The sequence below is a fragment of the Ranitomeya variabilis genome, chromosome 2 (assembly GCF_051348905.1).
Source record: "Ranitomeya variabilis isolate aRanVar5 chromosome 2, aRanVar5.hap1, whole genome shotgun sequence".
Classification (NCBI taxonomy): domain Eukaryota; kingdom Metazoa; phylum Chordata; class Amphibia; order Anura; family Dendrobatidae; genus Ranitomeya; species Ranitomeya variabilis.
The window spans coordinates 256,101,838-256,125,842 of record NC_135233.1 but is presented as its reverse complement, the minus strand read 5'-3'; the positions used below and the strand labels follow the sequence as shown (position 1 = coordinate 256,125,842).

General features: G+C 47.8%; 1 protein-coding gene and 1 long non-coding RNA gene across 5 annotated transcripts in view; one reads left to right on the top strand and one right to left on the bottom strand.

Moving 5' to 3' along the window:
* FIBCD1 (fibrinogen C domain containing 1) overlaps positions 1–24,005 on the bottom strand; it is a 277,925-nt gene that overhangs the window by 60,245 nt on the left and 193,675 nt on the right. The window lies entirely within an intron of this gene.
* Positions 13,954–22,876, top strand: LOC143809316 (uncharacterized). The gene is made up of 3 exons (XR_013222211.1): positions 13,954–13,966; positions 19,593–19,655; positions 22,217–22,876. It is a non-coding gene; the product is annotated as an uncharacterized LOC143809316 (long non-coding RNA).

Here is a 24,005-nt window from a genome sequence, read left to right as displayed (position 1 = left end):
AATACAGGTAAACACTGCTCATATAATATATCCACTACTACTCATGGCGGTATTATAACATAGACAGCACTCATATAATGCTACTATACTTTAGTTACACAATGCTGCAATTCAGTGTCATATAGCATTGCTGCACGGTCTCGAGATAATGCTGCCATAGAATCATATAATACTGCCACACCATCTGTAGAGTGCTGCCATTCACAGTCATATCACATTGGTATATCTTCTCCACCTAATGCGGTCATACAATAAACATATAATAGTGTCATACTACATAATACCGCTGTACAGTGCCTACATGATAATGTCATTCAGTCACCACATAAAAGGAGCATACAATGGACAAATAGTACTTTCAAATAATACCACCGCCGGCATCCTGACATCACCGTGCACGGCTGTGGGAGAATATTAATGTTTACACAGATTATCACCGATCAAAGGATTCAGGAACACAAAATCATCAAAAACAATCGTCCCACAGCGCCAGCAGTGATCAAACACGGACCACACGTATCCTGGGAAATATATGGATAAAACTAAATTGTCATTTAAAGAGGTTGTACGTCTATAGTCTGCTCTACCTATTACTCCCCGTTATCAGCCATTACCGTAGGTGACCGTAGAACAGGTGCCCACAGTCACACACTGCTAGGAGCAGCACCTGCCTTGTGAGCTCTTCAGCACTTCCAGGAGGAGGACCAGAGTCTGCCTCTCTTGTCCCCAGAGAGAGGAAGGCTTCCTGGGAGGCCGGCATAGCTTCCAAGGCTTCTGTTCCCCAGTCTGTGCCGGCGGGGGACAGAGAGCAGCAGCAGCAATTGGCCCAAGAGGGACTGAGGAGGTCGGAACGGGTGAGGAAAACCATACCCACCTACACCAACCCCGAGATGGCTCATCGTCCGCCCAGAGAGGGAGACAGGGGCACCCCAGGCCCCAGGAAGAAGAGCCCAGGAACACCCTGGGGGGAAAAGAGGACCGGCGTGTCCACGAGAACCTTTTCCTCCCGAGTGGTCGCCATGCTACGTGAGTACGAGGACGCCAGCAAAGCACTGACGGGGCTAAAGGAGGAGCTGCGGGTGGCTCGGATCCTGAACACCTGAGCCTCTAACAAGGAGAGACCCGCGACCTCCCAGAGGTTCAGTGCCCTCAGAAATGAGGTGGTCCGGTTAGTGCTCCTCCAGGAGGGGATTGGGAAAAGCGCAGGTACCTTCCTGGAGAGGTTTAAGAACCAGCGGCGGTTCTCAGAAATGAAGGGAGAGCTGCCAGCCGGCGTCCTAAGCGACGAGGAGGAGGAGGACGACGATGTAGCTGTGACTGGAGTCCTACAAGCTGGAACAAGCCGGGAGAGTAAGTCGCAGAGCCGACAACAGGGAAGCGGCCTCCCGGCACGGCAGAGGACTCTGACAGCACAGGCTGGAGTGTCAGCAGAGGAAGAGGAGGAGGGCGGTCTGCTAGAGGAGATCAGAGAGCTGGAGTCTCCAGTGAACCTGGACCGCTTTTCCTTTGGTGAGGACGAGCCAGTAGAGGAAACCAAGAAGAGGAAGAAGAAGACGAAGGAGACTGCACGGGAGGTGGCGAGTTACAAATATGTACCTATGGCTGATGTTACACATACCACCTCCTGTGTAAACCCCACCAAACCTAAAAGCACGGGCTCTGCAGTAGGTCCGGCACATAGACAAGGTGGGGAGAGGAGGAGGACGTCCGGCGGTGCTGCTGTCTGTGCGGGGAACAGTGCAGGCGGCGAGGCTGTGGAGGTACTCGCAGCGCCGGACATAGGGGACCCCGAGGAGTTTCCCTCCCTGCCCTCTGCGGCTAAGCCAGTTATAACCGGGGCCAAGGAGGGCGAGGGGGGTGTCCACGCCGTTGCGAAAGGGGACGGTGTGGGCAGACTCCATCCCTGCTCAATGCGGCTGAGCTGGCCGACGCCGGGGCTGTGGGGAGAAGGTCCGAGGAACATGGTGCGGCGAAAGGGAGGCGCACTGTTGTGACAGGGGCGCAGTGCGCCTCAACAGAAAAGGCACGCGGCTGCGTCAGGGGAGCAGCGTGTCTAAAAAGCACAGAAAAAGCAATATAAATCATCTGCAGGGAACACTGGGCGCCCTGCTGCGATGGGAGGACAGAGTGCTCCAGCACCCAAGCGTGACACCAGGACCCCGAAGTCTGTGGGTGCAGGGCAGGCGGCGCCCCCCAACAAGCAGCGGGCCCAGAATAATAAAGTGGAAACTACTGCAGTAGGGGGGCAGGGCGCTCCAGAGACACAACAGAGCACCAATCAAGGGAAAACAGGTGTAGTGCTGCACCCCCTCCCCCGGTCCAGCAGGTGTGAGTGCAGAGAAGCCAGACACAAGTGAGGAAGGAATGGATGTGACTCTGGAAGGTGCAGAGAACACTGGGACAAATGGTGGTGAGAATACTGGTAATAAAGTGACGGGAAGTGGTGGCAATGGTAAGGGGAATGAAAGGAGCTGTGCAGGAAATGATGGGAGTAGTGGTGGAGTGAATGGTGGGAGTAGTGATGTTGCAAATAATGGAAGTAGTGGTGGAATGAATGAGGAGACAATTACTGGTGTTGGTGGAGGGGAAGCAGGTAGTGGTCCTGCTGCCCCCCCAGCGGTGGCGGGGGCTTCAGCCCCAAGCTATTCAGGAGCTGTCACTGCTGGAGGTAGTAGTGGGCCCTTGTCTGGTGACCCTGAGTATGGTGACATGCAACAGCGCTTCCTGGACGCCCTGAGGAAAGGGGAGAGTTCCATCAATGTAGAGGGGAGGGAGGTTGATCTGTCTTTCTGGATAGAGAAGCAGAGGAGTAACCATAGGAACATGACCCGTCACCAGTGGGTAAGCAAGGATGCCTGTTCTGATCGGTCAAAGGTTGCTGAGCACCTGCTGGGGATGGGCTTCGCGGCATGTGACATCTTCACCTTGATACATCCCTATGGGACCTCCTACTTCGATGTCAGCTTCGTGAGACCGGAGGGCCTTGAGCTTTTCTGGTCTCGCCATGAGCTGGCTTGGGGTCGCCCCGAATGGCAGGGTTTCCTCCCTGTAGCAATATCCCGCCAGAACTCAGTCAGAAAGGTGACCGTTTTGACCAGTAGCGAGTCACTTTCCTGTGTCGACATCTCCACCTGGGTTGGACGATACGGCAACATCGTCTGTATTCCCAAAAAGACCCTCGACGACCATGGTATCTGGTCAGGAGCCTGGACCCTCATGGTGAAATTGAAGGTTTCAGGAAACACCGTTACCCATATCCCGTCCTCAACATTTTTGGGGAGGGACAGGATCTTGATTTTCTACCGGGGACAGCCTAAGGTCTGTCATAGGTGCGGCAGCCCCACACACTTCAGTGCGCAGTGTACCACCCAGAAATGCGCACTGTGTGGGGACCGCGGCTATCTCGCTGCTACCTGTGGCAGGATTAGGTGTAAATTGTGTGGTGACCTCGGTCACCCGTTCAGTCGCTGTCCGCGTTCCTTTGCCAATGCGGTCCTGAAAGCGGTGGGTGCGGGACAAGCGAAAGCCGGGACTAATCTCACTGGTGAAGAGACCAGTAGGGGCGGAGGAGGCAGGGAACGGGTGAGGAGCAGGCTGCCGCCATCCAATATCAGGTGGCAGAGCAGCACCATGGGTACAGGGGGCAGGGAGTAATGACCCTAAACTCTGACCCGGGTGCTTCACTTGCAGCAGAGGATCCAAAAGACAGCGAATTGAACGAGGAAGTCACCAGACTTGAAAGGGAGGAGCAAAAAGACGCCATGGTTGCCCAGAAACCTTCATCCAGTGACAGTCTGGATGAGGGAGAGAGGGAGTGGTCACAGCAAAAGAAAAAGGGTAACAGGAAAACAACTAAGGATAAGAGGGGGCCTGGGCCTTGAGCCTCCTCCTTGGAGTGCAACCCCTCTGACTCTCTAGCCCTGATCCAGGTGCCATTGGAAGGTCCAGCCGCCCCCCCCCCTCTGGTGGATCTCTCTAACCGGTTCCAGGCCCTCCAGGACTCCCATCCAGAGGGGGGCAATGGGGACCCGGAGCCGGAGGTCGCGGACAAGGTTGTTGGGGCTCAGGAGGTCGCTGGGTCTTCTTCTCAGGGGGCAAATACAAAGCCCTCTTCGGGGGGGGGGGGGACTACCTCAGGACCACCAGACAAGGGCCAGAGTGTATGTAAGGAGAGAATGGATGAGTCTGTTTGTCTTAAGCACACTAAAAGCTCATCATTGTCAGAGGAAGAGTTTGAAACTGTTGGGGGTGGGAAGAAAAAGGCTATCTAATTCAATCAATCATGATGGCACCCACCCCGTTGACGCTGGCAACCATTAATCTTGCCAGCATAAAGTTAGAAGCGGCAAGGTACACAGCCTTTCATTTTCTCGGCCAACTTGACGCCGACATTTTGTTTTTGCAGGAGACGGGGTTGACTGACCTATCAACCATGCATAAAGCACGGCGTGAGTGGAGGCACGGGCCCTCCTACTGGTCTCTTGCGGCCGAGCCGTATAGCGGGGTGGCGGTCCAATTTAAGAACGCAGCGGTTGAATGCAGATGATTGATCGAGTTAGAAATGGGGAGATGCTTGATCCAAAATGTCTCCATGGGGGGACAGGAGCTTCGGCTCATTAACATCTACGGTCCCCAGTCCAAGTGGGACCGCAAATGTCTCTTCATGAAGATCAAACCTTTCTTATTTTCGAGTCGGCAGGTGGTCTTTGGAGGGGATTTCAACAACGTCACGAGACCCTGTGATAGAGGAGGTTCCGGAGACCGGCTGGCTTACGATTGCGTCGCGCTAAATAGGATAGTAAGTGAGGCACGCCTGGTGCATGTCCACATCCGGCACAACACAGGCCATGCGGGGTTCACCTTTTTTAGAGGTGGTCAGGGCATCTCTAGGATAGACAGGAGTTATTTGAAGGAGGAGGCCGTCTCTTCACCGTTGTCGGTTGTGGAGGTGGAGTTCTCCGATCACTGTTTGATTATGTTTTCTCTGAGCGTTACAGAGACTCCTCGAATGGGAAGAGGTTATTGGAAGTTGAATTCGTCACTCCTTGAGGAAGAAGCTGTAAGACGGTCCTTTGAGGAATTTCTTCAGAGCCAGGTACCGCTGCTGGGCCTAAGTAACACTAAGTCTGAGTGGTGGGAGATGTTCAAAGATCGGGTGGCGAGATTCTTCCGCCAACTCTCGAACCTCAGAACCCTGAACAGGGATCACCTGTATCAGAGCCTAAGGAGGAAACTCGAGCATCTTGTCTCGACTGGGGGTAGCCGCAAGGCGATCTCCAGTGTGAAATCCTTGCTAAAGAGGTGTCAGTACGATAGGCACACATCTTTGGTTTTTGAGAGGGACTACAGGAAGTACTACTCACCCGACCTTTACAGAAGCTGCAAGATGTCAGTGAATAGTAAGATAGTGACAGGGCTGATGGACAGTACGGGATCCCTGAGAAGGTCCAGATCAGGGATCTTGGAGGTCGTCAGTTCATACTACTCACACCTCTTGGGAAGGAAGGAACTGGATCGTGACAGGATGTCAGCTTCCCTGGCTGAAGCTGTTCCTGAGCCAGGGGCTGACTTCTTGCTGGGCGGTTTGGCAGAAGCAATCAAAGAAGAGGAAGTGAGACTAGCGATCGATGGGCTCCGGCCCAAAAAAATCGCCAGGTCCGGATGGCTTAACATCCAAGTTCCTTAGGACCTTTAGGGACTCCTTGGTCCCCCTCTTGACTCAGGTGTTTAATGAGTGTCTCTCCTTGGGCACTCTGCCGAGATCATTAAATAGGTCGGCTTTGATCATTTAGTCAAAGTGTAAGGATCCGTCACGCATTGAGAATTGGCGTCCCATAGCACTTCTCAATGTAGACAGGAAGGTTTTGGCTAAGATACTCTTCAACAGGCTGGTGAAGTTTGCATCGCACTGTTGCGTTCCTGGCCGTAGCACTTTCAGTGCTGTTCTGGGTGTCCAAGAGGCCGTGGAGCAAGGTAGGGTGGGCCTTTGGAAGGGGTTCTTGCTGACCCTGGATCAGGCAAAAGCCTTTGATAGGGTTGACCATGAGTACCTCTGGTCCACTCTTTTGAGGTATGGTCTGCCTGGAGGGTTTGTGGTCTGGCTTAAGACCTTGTATGCATTGTATGCAGGGGCTGAGACTTTCCCTCTGGTAAACGGGTGGATTGGACAACCTTTCGGGTTAGGATCTGGTGTCCGCCAGGGCTGCCCTCTTAGCCCTTTGCTTTACACGTTTGCGATCGATCCCTTCCTCAGAAGGGTCGATTGTGGACCGTTGGCGGGGGTGAGGATGGGCGGGGTGGCGCCAAAGGATATCCTGAGAGTTGTGGCCTACGCGGACGACGTCACTGTCTTTGTTTCTTCATAAGATGAGGCGATGGTTGTGATGTCAGAAGTGGAGAGCTACTCAGAGGCATCCGGGTCCAAGGTCAACCAGGACAAGTGTGAGAGTCTCTGGCTGGGAGGCGGGGATCCCGCGTTTGATCTTTCGGACACCCTCCTCGAACCCCAAGAACATGCCAAAGTCCTAGGGATCGAATTTGGCAAGGTTGATTACCCCACGAAAAACTGGGAAGGCAGAATCAAAGGTGTCACCCAAAGAGTGGACCTATGGAAGGGTTGGTCTTTGACCCTGAGGGAAAGGGCTGACCTGTGCAAAGCTTCCCTGCTCCCCTTGCTAATCTACCTGGGCAGCGTTTGTGTCTTACCAGAGCCTCTCTGGACACGGGTCTACAGTCTGTTCTTCCAGATGTTATGGGGGAATAGACTGAACATAGTCAAACGGGAGGTCACTTACCGCACGAGGAGACTAGGGGGGTTGAATATGGTGAACCCCGTGGTGTTCCTAGTGAACACCTTTTTGAAAGTTAATGTGGTAAACCTCTGGAAAGAGAGGGCTCCTCCGTGGGTATTCTCCTGCAAGGGATGGTTTCAGCCTTTCTTCCAGGAATGGGAGATAGGGGGAAGATTGAAGGATCTTCGCACACTGCACGGGTATCTCCCGACTTATGTTACGCCGGTTCTGAAAATGATGCGTCGGTGGGGTCTGGGAATGTGGGAGGTGAGGTCCCTCACGAGGAAACTCCTTGACATGCGGGTCTTGCTTTCGCATTTTCAGAAACCATTGGTCCTCAAGGACTGCCCATGTCGGGATCTAGAGGTTGGGTTGAGTTTGTTAAATTGTAGAAAGGGTCCCCAAGAAGTATTGGGACTTGACTTGGCGCTACTTCCAAGGTAAGTTGTATGTGAGGGACAATTTGAAGTACAGGAACTCCGAGGACAGGAATTGTCTGCGTGAGGCTTGTGCTACCATGCTGGAAAGCATGGAGCACTTCCTGCTTTATTGTCCCTTTAATACAGAGGTGTACCACAGGGTGGGCGCTTCCATTGGCTGGCCGCAGCTGGCCACTCTGTCCTATGCCGAGTGGGCCTATGGAGCGTTCAGAGACCTCGGGAGAAGGGACCGAGCCACTTTATTCTTAGTCAGCGCAGTGGTCAGGTACTTCACGTGAAACGCACGAGTTTTAGTTTCGACGCAGAGTAAAATCCTCCGTGTACACGGTTTGTAGCAGCATCCTAGGTGCCCTGGTGAAGGTGCGTTCTCTGGAGTGCGGAGGACTGGGTGCCCGGAGGGCAGCCCATCTCTGGAGGGGTTTCTCCTTCGGGGTGCCTTAGTCCGTTAGCGCTCCTATATCCTGGTGGTGGGTTGATGTCTTTACACCCTAGATTTTTGTTTTGTATTTCTGTTCCCTGGATAGAAGGTTTCCAAGCATCAAACTTGAGCCTTGGGTGGTGAGTATGTAGGTTGTGTTCTGTGATGTTGGTTTATGTATATAGTGTATTGTATGTATTGTATATATTGTAAATATTGTGTATAATAGAGGGTCTTTGTTAGGTTGGGTGGGGGGATAGGGGGGTTCAAAGGCGGTGAAAAGAGACTGAACTGGCCTGGCCCAGGCCCTGCCTGGGGAAAAACTTTGGGGCCTGATCCTAGCTCGGATAATTCCTGAACTTTTTGGACAGAGCTGGATCAGGGGTGGCGGGAATGTTAGTGTAGGTGTGTGTTCTATATATATATATATATATATATATATATATGTATATATATATATATATATATATATATATATATACATATATATATATAAGAAAAAAGAAAATAAATAAATAAATAAAAAATGTCAATTTTGTACACTGTATTGCATTTAGGTTTGTTGTAGGGCGAATGTGGTGGTGTAAAGGGGTGGCTGTAAGGTGAGGCAGTGGGACCAGTAGGGTTTTGTTGTGTTTGCGGTGTTGTATAAATCGGTTTAGTGTAATGTGTTTATAGTATATATATTGTATATAATATTGTATACAGGACGGTGTGACTGTAGTTGGGGTTGTATATAGTAGTACGAATGAAGCTGGGCCGGGGATCTTACATGATTTTATACTATTTATTATTTATAATTTTACGGGGGTATTCATGTAAGTTATGAGTATTTTGTTTGTTGTCTTTTAGTTTTGCTTTCTTTATTTTATTTGAATTTTTCTTTCTTATCCCTGATTTGTAGGTCATGAACTTTCTCCATTTTGGTTCCATTTCTGGTTTATTTCTTTGCGATTTTTTTCGTTTGTTGTCGTCTGATTGGAGCTTTGTTCTTATGTTTTGTTCTGTTGTGTTATATTTGTAATGTATCATAGTTAGTGTCACGTGAAGTATTTTTATTTAATAAGAGACCTATAATCTATTACTCCCTGTTATCAGCCATTCAACTGTCCTACAGTCACCTTTCCCCAATAATGGCTGAGTACACACAATACTCACTGGTCTCCGTCCTGCAGCTTATATTCCGTGACCTCTTATCTTTCAAGCTGGCATCTCTGCATGAACCTGACAACCCTCTGACTACTCTTCTGGAAAAAATAATGGACCCTCAGCACATCTGTCACTCAGCTTTCCAAGAGTCCTGAAGGGGAAATGTGCCCAGTCTGTGACCTGCGCTCCATGGTGGGCAGGACGATAAGTCCTGTAACTCTACTCTCCCCTAGCATGGCTTGTGCATGGGGAGCATATGGCACCTTTGTTGTCAAGAGGAGGTGGAGCTCCCCTTTAAATGCTCCATGTAGATATGAGCGGACAATAGATATAATAAGTATGTGCCACTGTAAATGGTGGTAATCAAAGTGCAGTAATGGAGAGATGGCACAGGTCAATGCCAGGTGTCAGCCAGCAAGAACCTGACACATCACTCATACCTGATTAGGCGGTCTACCTGTAGTGGGGGGGCAGTAGCTGTTTCTGACCCTGAGAATAGGAAAACAGGAGACAATGAGCAGCACAGGGCGGATGCAGAAACGCAAATTATCCTGTGACAAGTGGTAATTTGAGTAGACAAAAGAGAGAAGACAAGGGCGATGTGGACGGGGCTCACTGCACCCCATATAGGAAAGGAACAAACCACTAAAGGTACAGGTATACGCCACACAGTCTAAAGAATGATCTATCTATCTATCTATCTATCTATCTATCTATCTATCTAGTTATCTGTTATATATCTATCTAGTTATCTATCTATCATCCATCTTTTATCTATCTCATATCTATTCAGAAGAAAAAATGGAACAGCACTGTATAGATAAATTAGATAAATTCAGGGTCCAAGGCCCTCCAAACAAATATCCATTTGTAGAAATAATATAAAAGGAAAAAGAAAAAAGAAAAAAGTAGGCAGCACTCCAATAAATGATGAAAAAAGTGGACTATACTAGTAGATAGATAGATAGATAGATAGATAGATAGATAGATAGATAGATAGATAGATAGATAAATGATTGATTGATTGATAATAGATAGATGACCATCCTTTCTCATATATTTCTATCTATCTAGCTTGAGAGAGGTCCACACTTCTGGACTGAAACGTCGCCACATGGGCTAATAAATAGCACTTAGACTATATCTTTATATGGTGTGCTGCCTCAGTTCTTTGGCTGTATTGAAAGAATGGTATGCACGCTCTGTATGAGGCTCTGCGCCCTATACTTACTGGTGCTGATTTTTACTCTTTTCTCTATCTATTATCTATCTATCTATTAACTATCTATCACTTCTCTCAGGTTTGAGCAGATTGCTTGCTGTGTGGATAAATTTCTCTGTGGTATTAGGCAGATATCTCCAGAGAGGACTCCCATTCCCCGGCAATCTCTATAAATCCGCCTTTTATTAATAGTGAAGACCTCAAATCCAGACTTGATTGTTCGTAAAAGCTCCAGAACAAAGAAGAACGTGTGATTTAATATGCAAGGCGCCAATTACCATCGAAGACCACAGAGAGGGTTCTGGGTACTGGCTGGTAATAATGGGCAAAAGGCTGACAATCTAAGTAGGGGCAGCATTTCAGAGTGCTGGTGACCGAGAGGAAGATGGAATATTCTGGAAATATCTCAGATAATGAGATTCATGGAGATAAATCCTTGTTAGTTTTATCAGATCAGAAACAAAACTGCAAAACCAATTTAGAAAATCTGAGGACATATCTCCCAAATGACGTCCTGAGTATAAATGAGGCACCAGGGGGCGTTCCAAGTGTCAGCATCATCATCCATCCTGTACCCTGAGTTCCAGTGTCATTATCATACTCCGAGTGTCATTATCCCCACACCGAATGTCAGTATCCTGTACCCCAAGTGTCAGCGTAATTATCCTGTACCCCGAGTGTCAACGTCTTTAGCCTGTACCCCGAGAGTCAGCGTCATTATCCTGTTCCCCGAGTGTCAGTGTCATTATCCCACACCCTAAGTGTCGGCATCATTATCTCGTACCCCGAGTGTCATTATCCCCACACCGAATGTCAGTATCCTGTACCCCGAGTGTCAGCATTTTTAGCCTGTATCCCGAGTGTCAGTGTCATTATCCCACACCCTGAGTGTCGACATCATTATCTCATACCCCGAGTGTCATTATCCCCACACCGAATGTCAGTATCCTGTACCCCGAGTGTCAGCATTTTTAGCCTGTATCCCGAGTGTCAGTGTCATTATCCCACACCCTGAGTGTCGACATCATTATCTCATACCCCGAGTGTCAGGGTGATCATCCAGTACCCCAGGTATGGGTATAATTATCCCGTACCCCGAGTGTCAGAGTTATAATCCTGTACACAGAGTGTTAGCACCATTATCCCATACCGAAAAGTAGGTGTCATTCCGTACCCCGAGTGTCGTCGTTATCATTTACCCCAAATGTCAGCATCGTTAATCCATACCCCAAGTGTTATTGTCATATTCCATATCCTGAGTGTCAGCATCATTATCCTGTACCCCAAGTGTCAGCGTCATTATCCTGCACCCCGAGTGTCAGCGTCATTATCCTTTACCCCGAAAGTCAGCATCATTATCCTGTACCCCGAGTGCCAGCGTCATTATCCTGCACCCCGAGTGTCCGCGTCATTATCCTTTACCCTGAAAGTCAGCGTCATTATCCTGTACCCCGAGTGTCAGCGTCATTATCCTTTACCCCGAAAGTCAGCATCATTATCCTGTACCCCGAGTGCCAGCGTCATTATCCTTTACCCCGAGTGTCAGCGTCATTATCCTGCACCCCGAGTGTCAGCGTCATTATCCTTTACCCTGAAAGTCAGCGTCATTATCCTGTACCCCGAGTGTCAGCGTCATTATCCTTTACCTCGAGTGTGTCATTATCCTTTACCCCGAGTGTCAGCGTCATTATCCTGTACCCTGAGTGTGAGCGTCATTATCCTGGACCCCGAGTGATAATATCATTATCGTGCACCCCGAGTGTAAGCGTCATTATCCTGCACCCCGAGTGTCAGCGTCATTATCCTTTACCCCGAAAGTCAGCGTCATTATCCTGTACCCCGAGTGTCAGCGTCATTATCCTTTACCTCGAGTATGTCATTATCCTTTACCTCGAGTGTCAGCGTCATTATCCTGTACCGTGAGTGTGAGCGTCAGCGTCATTATCCTGCACCCTAAGTGTCAGTGTCATTATCCTTTACCCCGAGTGTGAGCGTCATTATCCTGGACCCCGAGTGATAATGTCATTATCCTGCACCCCGAGTGTAAGCGTCATTATCCTGCACCCCGAGTGTAAGCGTCATTATCCTGCACCCCGAGTGTAAGCGTCATTATCCTGCACCCTGAGTGATAATGTCATTATCCTTTACCCCGAGTGTGAGCGTCATTATCCTGGACCCTGAGTGATAATGTCATTATCCTGCACCCCGAGTGTAAGCTTCATTATCCTGCACCCTGAATGATAATGTCATTATCCTTTACCCCGAGTGTCAGCGTCATTATCCTTTACCTCGAGTGTCAGCGTCATAATAATAAATAATCTTTATTTTTATATAGCGCTAACATAGTCCGCAGCGCTTTACAGTTTGCACACATTATCATCGCTGACCCCTTTGGGGCTCACAATCTAAATTCCCTATCAGTATGTCTTTGGAATGTGGGAGGAAACCGGAGTGCCCGGAGGAAACCCACGCAAACACTGAGAGAACATACAAACTCTTTGCAGATGTTGTCCTTGGTGGGGTTTGAACCCAGGACTCCAGCGCTGCAAGGCTGCTGTGCTATCCACTGCGCCACCGTGCAGCGTCATTATCCTTTACCTCGAGTGTCAGCTTCATTATCCTGTACCCCGAGTGTGAGCGTCATTATCCTGCACCCTGAGTGATAATGTCATTATCCTGCACCCTGAGTGATGTCATTATTCTGCACAGCAAGTGTCAGCGTCATTATCCTGCACCCTGAGTGTCTGTGTCATTACCCTGCACCCCGAGTGTCAGTTATTATCCTGCACCCCAAGTGTCAGTGTCATTATCCTGCACTCCTAGTGATGTAATTATCCTGCACCTCGAGTGTCAGAGTCATTATCCTGCACCCCGAGTGTCAGTGTCATTATCCTGTACCCCGAGTGTCAGTGTCATTATCCTGCACTCAGGGTGCCAGTGTCATTATCCCGTACCTCGAGAGTCAGTGTCATTATTCTGCACCTCGAGTGTCATTATCCTGCACCTTGAGCATCAGAGTCATTATCCTGCACCCCGCGTGAGTCATTATCCTGTACCCCAAATGTCAGTGTCATTATCCCATACCCCGAGTGTCAGAGTCATTATCCTGTACCCCGAGTGTCAGTGTCATTATCCTGCACCCCGAGTGTCTGTGTCATTATCCTGTACCCCGAGTGTCAGTCGTTACCCTGCACCCCGAGTGTCAGCGTCATTATGCTGTACCCTGAATGTCAGTGTCATTATCCTGTACCCCGAGTGTCAGTGTCAATATCCTGCACACCGAGTGTCAGTCATTATCCTGCACTTCGAGTGTCAGTCATTATCCTATACCCCGAGTGTCAGTGTCAATATCCTGTACCCTGAGTGTCAGTGTCATTATCCTGCACCCCGAGTGTCAAGAGTCATTATCCTGCACCCCGAGTGCCAGTGTCATTACCCTGTACCCTGAGCACAAATGTCATTATCCTGTACCCGGAGTATTGGTGTCGTTGTCCCGCACCTCAAATTTCGGCACCGTTGTGCCCTATCCCACTTCTCCCTTCTTTTGTGATTTATGTTATCCTCAGGTACGGATTTTCCACGTCTCCTCTTCATGTTTTCTCCATCTCCTCCAGATCCTGACATCATTTGTTTCCTTTCCTCATTGTTGCAGATTCCTATAACCAGTCAGGAAACGTCCAGTGTAATTACCCCTACAATCTACTGTATGGGGACATGAGGGATCAGTATAGAAACATTTACACTTAGATACAAACTTGTGGATTTTCCTTTCTTATCCCCGGACCCAGAGACGTGTTTTTCCGCAGAATACCGCAACATAAGCCAGAGTAAAACCCCTCTGAAAGTTATTCCCATAGGAAGAAGATGAGATGGCAGCGGTGTTGGGGGATGCGCCCACCGGACTTTAGAAGATAGAGGGTCGGATATAAAGAAGTAAAGAATAATGGTGAGAGCACCTTAGGACAAAGCGTTAATTTTCATGACTGCCCCATGTTATGACACCCACTAACAGCTATTAACCCTATAAATTTCTGCACATGACTGTCAGCCCCTAATTTCCGCAGAAGATTCATTTTAAGACTACTGAGGAAGGTTTGAACATGATGGAGGTTGTGGTGTCATTATCACTCCCATGTTGTGCTCTCAGTAACAAAAGGTAATGACACTGCCAAAACCAAGGTACAGAGCGGTGACGGCATCAGGTGACCCCCAAACATGGCCGCTGGGGAACATATTTCTGCAGATTCCCCAGATGTTACCTGTAGCATCAGGCCCATGTTATATAGCGCTCCCAATGTTACCTGCAGCAACCGCTCCATATAATAGAGCGCCCTCGAGGTTAATGTTACCTGCAGCATCCACCCCACACAGTGGCGTAGGAAGGGGGGTGCGGGCCGCCCCGGGCGGCACAATGCCGGGGGCGGCTCCGACCCAGGGAGGAGGAGGAAGAAAGAAAAAAAATTGAGACGCGGGCCCTTTAAATCTTCGGGCGGCGCCGACGCCACCGCCACAACCAGGGCCGCCATACCAGCTGGCATTGGGCCCCCCGTTCTAATACTCACCTCTCCTGGTTCCTGCGGCAGCTGCAGTGTCTTCGGCGCCCTCTGACTCTGCGACGTCTCAGGGCAGAGGGTGCGATGACGTCATCACTGCGCGCTCAGCCTCTCTGTCCTGAGCGTTGCAGAGCCGGAGAGACACTGAGTGCACGGGACCTGCGCTGGGAACGGGAGAGGTGAGGATTTTACTTTTTTTTTTTTTCTTTATGTCTGACTCAGACAGACAGATTGCTGGAGACAGACTGGGGGCAGATTGCTGGAGACAGACTGGGGGCAGATTGCTGGAGACACACTGGGGGCAGATTGCTGGAGACACACTGGGGGCAGATTGCTGGAGACAGACTGGGGGCAGATTGCTGGAGACACACTGGGGGCAGATTGCTGGAGACACACTGGGGGCAGATTGCTTGAGACACACTGGGGGCAGATTGCTGGAGACACACTGGGGGCAGATTGCTTGAGACACACTGGGGGCAGATTGCTGGAGACACACTGGGGGCAGATTGCTGGAGACACACTGGGGGCAGATTGCTGGAGACACACTGGGGGCAGATTGCTGGGCACACTGGGGCAGATTGCTGGACACACTGGGGGCAATGCTGGACACACTGGGGGCAATGCTGGACACTGGGGCAGATTGCACAAATGACAAAGTTAGAGGTAGGTGGAAGGTCCTTAAAGATGATTTCAGGGAATTAGGCTGCAAGCTGAAAGCAAGGACCTCCAACGTGGTATTTTCCGAAATACTGCCTGTACCACGTGCCACGCCAGAGAGACAACGGGAGATTAGGGAGGTTAATAAGTGGCTCAAGAATTGGTGTAGGAAGGAGGGGTTTGGGTTCCTGCAGAACTGGGCCGACTTCTCAGTTGGCTACAGGCTCTACGCTAGGGACGGGCTGCACCTCAATGGGGAAGGTGCAGCTGTGCTGGGGGAGAAAATGGTTAGAAGGTTGGAGGAGTGTTTAAACTAGGGATTGGGGGGGAGGGTATTCATTTTATAGGAGGGGAAGATAGTGCAGATAGAGACCTGGGCACAAATAAGGAAGTTGGGGGTGGCGGTGGCATGGGGGGTGGGGTTAGAACAGTTAGTAATTTAAGAAAGAATAGAGGTACAGAGAGTAACATCAAGTGCATGTATACTAATGCCAGAAGCCTCGCCAACAAAATGGATGAATTAGAACTAATGTTGTTGGAGCATAATTATGACATGGTGGGGATATCTGAGACGTGGCTGGATGAGAGCCATGACTGGGCTGTTAACTTGCAGGGCTATAGCCTTTTCAGAAATGACCGTACAGATAAGCGAGGGGGTGGGGTGTGTCTGTATGTAAAATCGACCTTAAAACCCATCCTGCGTGATAATATAGGTGAATCTAATGAAAATGTAGAGTCTCTGTGGGTGGAGATAAGGGGAGGGGGAAAAAATAATAAATTACTGATAGGGGTTTGTTATAAATCTCCAAAACTAATGGAAGCAATGGAGAATATCCTCGTAAAGCAAATAGATGAAGCTGCGACTCAAGGAGAAGTCATTATTATGGGGGACTTCAACTACCCTGAAATAGATTGGGGAACAGAAACCTGCAGTTCCAGCAAAGGTAATCGGTTTTTGACAACTATGAGAGACAATTACCTTTCACAACTGGTTCAGGACCCAACAAGGAGGGGGGCACTGCTAGACCTAATATTAACCAACAGGCCAGACCGCATATCAAATATAAGTGTTGGGGGTCACTTGGGGAATAGTGATCACAAAATAATAAGTTTTCATGTAACCTTTAATAAGATGGGTAGTAGGGGGGTGACAAGGACACTAAACTTCAGGAGGGCAAATTTCCAACGGATGAGAGAGGATCTTGGTGCAATTAACTGGGACGATATCCTGAGACACAAAAATACACAAAGAAAATGGGAGACATTTATTAGCATCCTGGATAGGACCTGTGCACAGTATATACCGTATGGGAATAAACATACTAGAAATAGGAGGAAACCAATATGGCTAAATAGAGCTGTAAGGGGCGCAATAAGGGACAAAAAGAAAGCATTTAGAGAATTAAAGGAAGTAGGTAGTGAGGAGGCATTAAATAAATACAGAAAATTAAATACATTCTGTAAAAAGCAAATCAAGGCAGCAAAGATTGAGACAGAGAGACTCATTGCCAGAGAGAGTAAAAATAATCCCAAAATATTCTTTAACTATATAAATAGTAAGAAACTAAAAAATGACAGTGTTGGCCCCCTTAAAAATAGTCTGGGTGAAATGGTGGATGAGGATGAGGAAAAAGCCAATATGCTAAATGACTTTTTTTCATCAGTATTTACAAAAGAAAATCCCATGGCAGACAAAATGACTAGTGATAAAAATTCCCCATTAAATGTCACCTGCTTAACCCAGCAGGAAGTACAGCGGCGTCTAAAAATAACTAAAATTGACAAATCTCCGGGCCCGGATGGGATACACCCCCGAGTACTGCAGGAACTAAGTACAGTCATTGATAGACCATTATTTTTAATCTTTAAAGACTCCATAATAACAGGGTCTGTACCACAGGACTGGCGTATAGCAAATGTGGTGCCAATATTCAAAAAAGGGGCAAAAACTGAACTCGGTAATTATAGGCCAGTAAGTTTAACCTCTTCTGTGGGTAAAATCCTGGAGGGCATTCTAAGGGATGCTATGCTGGAGTATCTGAAGAGGAATAACCTCATGACCCAGTATCAGCACGGGTTTACTAGGGACCGTTCATGTCAGACTAATTTGATCAGCTTCTATGAAGAGGTAAGTTCAGGACTGGACCAAGGGAACCCAGTGGACGTAGTATATATGGACTTTTCCAAAGCTTTTGATACGGTGCCACACAAAAGGTTGTTACATAAAATGAGAGTAATGGGGATAGGGGAAAATATGTGTAAGTGGGTTGAGAGCTGGCTCAGGGATAGGAAACAAAGGGTGGTTATTAATGGAGCACACTCGGACTGGGTCGCGGTTAGCAGTGGGGTACCACAGGGGTCAGTATTGGGCCCTCTTCTTTTTAACATATTTATTAATGACCTTGTAGGGGGCATTCAGAGTAGAATTTCAATATTTGCAGATGACACTAAACTCTGCAGGGTAATCAATACAGGGGAGGACAATTTTATATTACAGGATGATTTATGTAAACTAGAAGCTTGGGCTGATAAATGGCAAATGAGCTTTAATGGGGATAAATGTAAGGTCATGCACTTGGGTAGAAGTAATAAGATGTATAACTATGTGCTTAATTCTAAAACTCTGGGCAAAACCGTCAATGAAAAAGACCTGGGTGTATGGGTGGATGACAAACTCATATTCAGTGGCCAGTGTCAGGCAGCTGCTACAAAGGCAAATAAAATAATGGGATGTATTAAAAGAGGCATAGATGCTCATGAGGAGAACGTAATTTTACCTCTATACAAGTCACTAGTTCGACCACACTTAGAATACTGTGCACAGTTCTGGTCTCCGGTGTATAAGAAAGACATAGCTGAACTAGAGCGGGTGCAGAGAAGAGCGACCAAGGTTATTAGAGGACTGAGGGGTCTGCAATACCAAGATAGGTTATTACACTTGGGGCTATTTAGTTTGGAAAAACGAAGACTAAGGGGTGATCTTATGTTAATGTATAAATATATGAGGGGACAGTACAAAGACCTTTCTGATGATCTTTTTAATCATAGACCTGAGACAGGGACAAGGGGGCATCCTCTACGTCTGGAGGAAAGAAGGTTTAAGCATAATAACAGACGTGGATTCTTTACTGTAAGAGCAGTGAGACTATGGAACTCTCTGCCGTATGATGTTGTAATGAGTGATTCATTAATTAAATTTAAGAGGGGACTGGATACCTTTCTGGAAAAGTATAATGTTACAGGGTATATACACTAGATTCCTTGATAAGGCGTTGATCCAGGGAACTAGTCTGATTGCCGTATGTGGAGTCGGGAAGGAATTTTTTTCCCCATGGTGGAGTTACTCTTTGCCACATGGGGTTTTTTTGCCTTCCCCTGGATCAACATGTTAGGGCATGTTAGGTTAGGCTATGGGTTGAACTAGATGGACTTACAGTCTTCTTTCAACCTTAATAACTATGTAACTATGTAACTATGTAACTATGTAACACTGGGGGCAATGCTGGACACTGGGGCAGATTGCTGGACACACTGGGGGCAATGCTGGACACTGGGGCAGATTGCTGGACACACTGGGGGCAATGCTGGACACTGGGGCAGATTGCTGGACACACTGGGGGCAATGCTGGACACTGGGGCAGATTGCTGGACACACTGGGGGCAATGCTGGACACTGGGGCAGATTGCTGGACACTGGGGGCAATGCTGGACACACTGGGGCAATGCTGGACACTGCGCCTGTGCGGCCGCCCTGCTTGTGAATCCCAGCCCCGAACTCTGCATAATGCATAACACACTGCAGGGCTGGGATTACCAAGGTGGGTGGCCGCACAGGCGCAGTCTGCAAGCCTGGCTGTGACGTCAGACGGCCAGAGCTCTCTGCGCCTGCACCAAACAGCGATACACAGCGCAGGCACCGGATTTCATGGGTAAACAGTGCTGAGGGGACGGTGCCCGGCGTTGAGTGACGGCAATGGGGGGGGGGCGCCAAACTCAGAAACAGCCCCGGGCGGCAAAAGCTCTAGCTACGCCAGTGACCCCACATAATACAGCACCCCCCAAAGTTACCTGCAGAATCCACCCCATATAACACAGCACCCCCCCATGTTACCTTCAGAATCCACCCCATATGATGCAGCACCCCCGATGCTTTTATGAATAGGAGGGACAATAAGGTGATTAACCTGAGTAGCCATATTCTTAATGAAACTGATCTTTCCTTACTGGGCAGGGGTCTGTCTTTCTCACCCACACCGGGGTTTGATACTTTCGCTGCGGTGAAGGATCTACACATGTTTGCTAGGTCATTGTTGTTCAAGAGGCACTTTTATAATGATGAATTTCACAATCTCTTTCCAACAGAGGAGGAACAAGAGGCAGTAAGAGTCCTTGAGGAGTTGGCTGAGGAACATACCAACGAAGGAGGTAAGGTTCCTCTGTCCATCCGTCCGCGTTCTGTCAAGTTCCCCCCGTTTTCCATCTGTCCTAGCGTTGATTTAAAGTTGATTTAAAAAACAGAGAAAAAGATATGGCAGCACAGTCCAACAGCGAGATCAGGTATGGATTCGGTGGTCAATGCTTGAGCCCGACACTCTCGGGAGGTGCTCGCGTCTGGAATGAAGGAAACACCATGCAGCAGGAATAGAAAAGAACGCGGCAACACTCACCGACCTGTGATAAAGACTTTTCCTTTTATTGAAGCGACTGTGACCACATCTTCACGGCACGGGGGAGACAAGGAACAAAAGAGGTGAGCGGGGAGAGGACCTCTTCAATAAAAGGAAAAGTCTTTATCACAGGTCGGTGAGTGTTGCCGTGTTCTTTTCTATTCCTGCTGCCTAGCATTGATTTGTTTGTCCGGGTGGTAACCAATGAGTTCTTGGGTATTCCAAGGTTTGGTCATAATGGTAATTTGACTAGGGAGGAAACTACAAGGCTGAAGTTCCTTCGGGAGCTGCCCGATGTTGTGCTGAAGCCGGCAGATAAAGGTGGTAACATCGTTGTATGCCCTAAGCAAATGTATGAGAGGGAGGCATTTAGACAACTCAATAACACCACATGTTATAGGAAACTAACCTATAACCCCCTCTCTGCATTTGTGTCCAAGCTTGAGATCATCATTAAGAGAGCCTTGGACAACGAGGTTATCACCAAGGAGCTGGCTTTGGCACTCATCGTAAAGGAACCTACTATTCCTACCCTATATTTATTACCTAAAATTCATAAAGATGCTCTGGTGCCACCCGGCAGACCTATCGTGTCAGGTAAGGGGAATTTTCTTGAGCGCGTCAACAGATGGATTGACTATTATCTTCAGCCGTTGGTGTATACCCTCCCCTCGTTCCTCAAAGATACTAGTGATTTGCTGCGCAAGGTCGATGGATTGTGTTTAGAGAGTGATACTCTCCTAGCTTCAGTGGATGTAGAGTCCCTATATACCAATATTAGACATCATGATGGTATTAATGCTGTCCGATTTTTTCTTGAGACATCTAACATCCCCCCACGGGTGAGGGACCTCATCCTGGAGCTACTAGAGTTCACTCTCACACACAATTTTTTTGTGTTTAAAGGGTCTTTCTACCTACAGATCCAGGGGACAGCTACGGGAGTGGCCTTTGAGCCCTCCTATGCTAATCTGTTCCTGGGTCTGTGAGAGAGAGACCTTTTCCTGTCTGACAAACAGGGGTCGATTGATCGTGTGTTGTTATGGGCACACTATATCGACGATATCTTCTTTGTCTGGTAGGGCACCTCCATTGACCTTCTGCATTTTATATCCCTCTTGTACAGCAATGACCTCAACATACGGCTTACCCCGGTGTGGGATGCTGAGAGGATTGATTTTCTTGATGTCACGATTCGCAGGGATGCGGGGGGTATGATTCAGATGGATATTTTCCGTAAATCTACTGCTACCAATACCCTCCTGCATGCCTCATCATGTCATCCCTCTCACATGATTAAAGCCATTCCCGTTAGTCAATTCCTTCGTCTACGACGCATTTGTTACAACGAACAGGACTTTGAAACTCGGGCTAGTGAGCTTACGGCACATTTCATATCTAGAGGGTATAGTAGACGGATATTGAAAAAGGCCTATCATCGGGCTAAATACTCTGACCGTAATACTCTCCTATATGGGAATACCACTGGTAGATCGAAAACCAACAAGCAGATTAGGTTTATTACATCCTATCATTCCCAACATGCCCGAGTACGCTTAGCTATGAGTAAGGCTTGGCCAATTCTGCAGGCCGACCCAATTATCAAAAAGTTTCTCCCAGCCAACCCACTTATCACGTTTCGGCGAGCAAAAAATCTTAGGGACTGCCTTACCCACAGTCATTATGTGGGTCAGCCTGTACCTACATTCCTTGACCGTGCTGTATTACGGGGCGGATGTGCGCCATGTGGTAAATGCGTCGCATGCCCCAACATTGAATGTTGCTCCTCTTTCACCAACTCGAACGGACAAAAAGTTTTACGATTAATAATCGTATATCATGTACCTCACGGTACGTGATATATTATGCCACATGTCCATGTAGTCTTATCTATGTCAGTCTTACCACGACACAACTGAAGGTTCGTGTGAGAGAGCACGTGTTAGGTATACAGGCGGCGATGGAGTGTAAAGATATGACCATACTTAAAACAATACCCAGGCATTTTAGGCAGTTTCACTCGTGTGATGCCACGCTATTGAGGGTGCGTGGCATCGACCTGCTTAATATTGACATTAGGGGAGGGAGTTTATCCAAACGCCTTGCTCAATTAGAAACAAGGTGGATTTGGACTCTGAATACTATTCACCCTAACGGGTTGAATGAAAATATATATTTTGCCCAATTCCTATGATCTGTGTGTATTCCAATGATTTGTTGGGTGTTACTTATGGCCCATTTGCGTTTTATTTTATTTTTTTATAGTTTTTTTTTTATTTGTGACCTGTGGTTTTACTTTTTTTGTTTTTTGTTATCTAGCACTGCGTTACCTTTGACATTTGAAGAATATGGGAGTCCCATGGAGTATTTTGGCTTTCTACGGAACAGTCCACGCGAGTCAATATCGATGTTGTTATCTACTAGATTGTTCTTTATATATGGTTATATATGTATTAGGTTGGGTTATCCTTTGGTACTGTTTTTCTATTTATGTTTGTGGACATTATAGTATATATCGTTTTACTGGTTTAATTTTTGTATTTGTATTTGTTTTCTGTTTTCTGGATTGTTGGTTCTATATATATATAGTTGTTATCATTATATATTAGTCTGTAGTGTTTTTTGTTTATTTTTTTGTTCATTTTATTTGCGAAAAGATTTTTTTTTTCTCCCTATTTTTGTCTTCTCCCTTTTTTTCTTCTTTCATCTTTTTCATATTTATTTTTGTTTATTATTTATTTTATTCTTTTTTTGGTACGGGTTTGTCACATTATTTGTTTTGATCGTAATATTATATGTGATACTGTTACATTTATATGTATATTGTTCCCTGTATTGTTATTTATTTCTGCATTGTGCTTCCTGCTATTGCCCTTATGTTTGCCCTCTCTCAATATGGCGACCTTGGCTTCCTTGCCTGTGCGCATGCTCCCGCTCTGCCGGGCTGTGTGTGAGTTTTCCCTCTCTATTTCCGGCGCTGGCTCACGTGGGGCCCCACGTGTTTCCGGCGCAGGCGGATGGAGGGGTTGCTGCGCGCGGCTCCGTTGTTGCTGTAGTGGCGCGCAGGTGAGTGGCATACTTCCGGTCGGCGGTGTATTTATACATACACCGCATATACCATATCCACCCCGATGAAGGAGCATCGCGCTCCTAAACGCGCGTCGGGGTTGGACCTGGTCTCCCATTCTTCCTGCGCCAGTTAGGTATATACGTACGTTACTTGCTGGATATCTTTTACATCATGGCTGTGGCACTTGCCCAATACTCTATGTATTCTACATTATATTCAGCCTAAATTTCTGGCATGGCAGGTTTGTTTGGGCGGTCCGGTCCTTCTTATGGGCCATTGTAGCATGTATGTTCCCCTGTGAGTTTCCTTTGTACCTGCTCATCTAGTTTTTATTGTTATCTAATAAAATTTGTACTTTTTATGGGACTATATGGCTGCTTGTTCGCTTCTTTTGGTACCCCGATGTTACCTGCAGCATCCACCCCATATAATACAGAACCCCCCGATGTTACCTGCAGAATTCACCCCATATAATGCAGCACCCCCCAATGATACCTGCAGAATCCACCCCATATGATACAGCACCCCCCGATGTTACCTGCAGCATCCACCCCATATAATACAGAACCCCTCCGATGTTACCTTCATAATCCACCCCATATAATACAGCACCCTCCCGATGTTACCTGCAGAATCCACCCCATATAATGCACCCCCCACCGATTTTACCTGCAGAATACGCTTCATATAATGCAGCACCCCCGATGTTACCTGCAGCACCCGCTCCATATAATAATGTCCCCTGATGTTATTTGCAGCATCCACCCCACATAATACAGCGCCCCCCAATGTTACTTTCAGAATCCACCCCACATAATACAATGCCCCCTGATGTTATTTGCAGCATCCATCCCATATAATAATGCCCCCTGACGTTATTTGCAGTATCTGCCCCACATAACACAGTGCCCCACCGATGGTACCTGCAGCATCCACCCCATATAATACAGATTCCCCCAATGTTACCTGCATAATCCGCTTAATATAATGCAGCACCCACGATGTTATTTGCAGCATCCACCTCACATAATGATGATG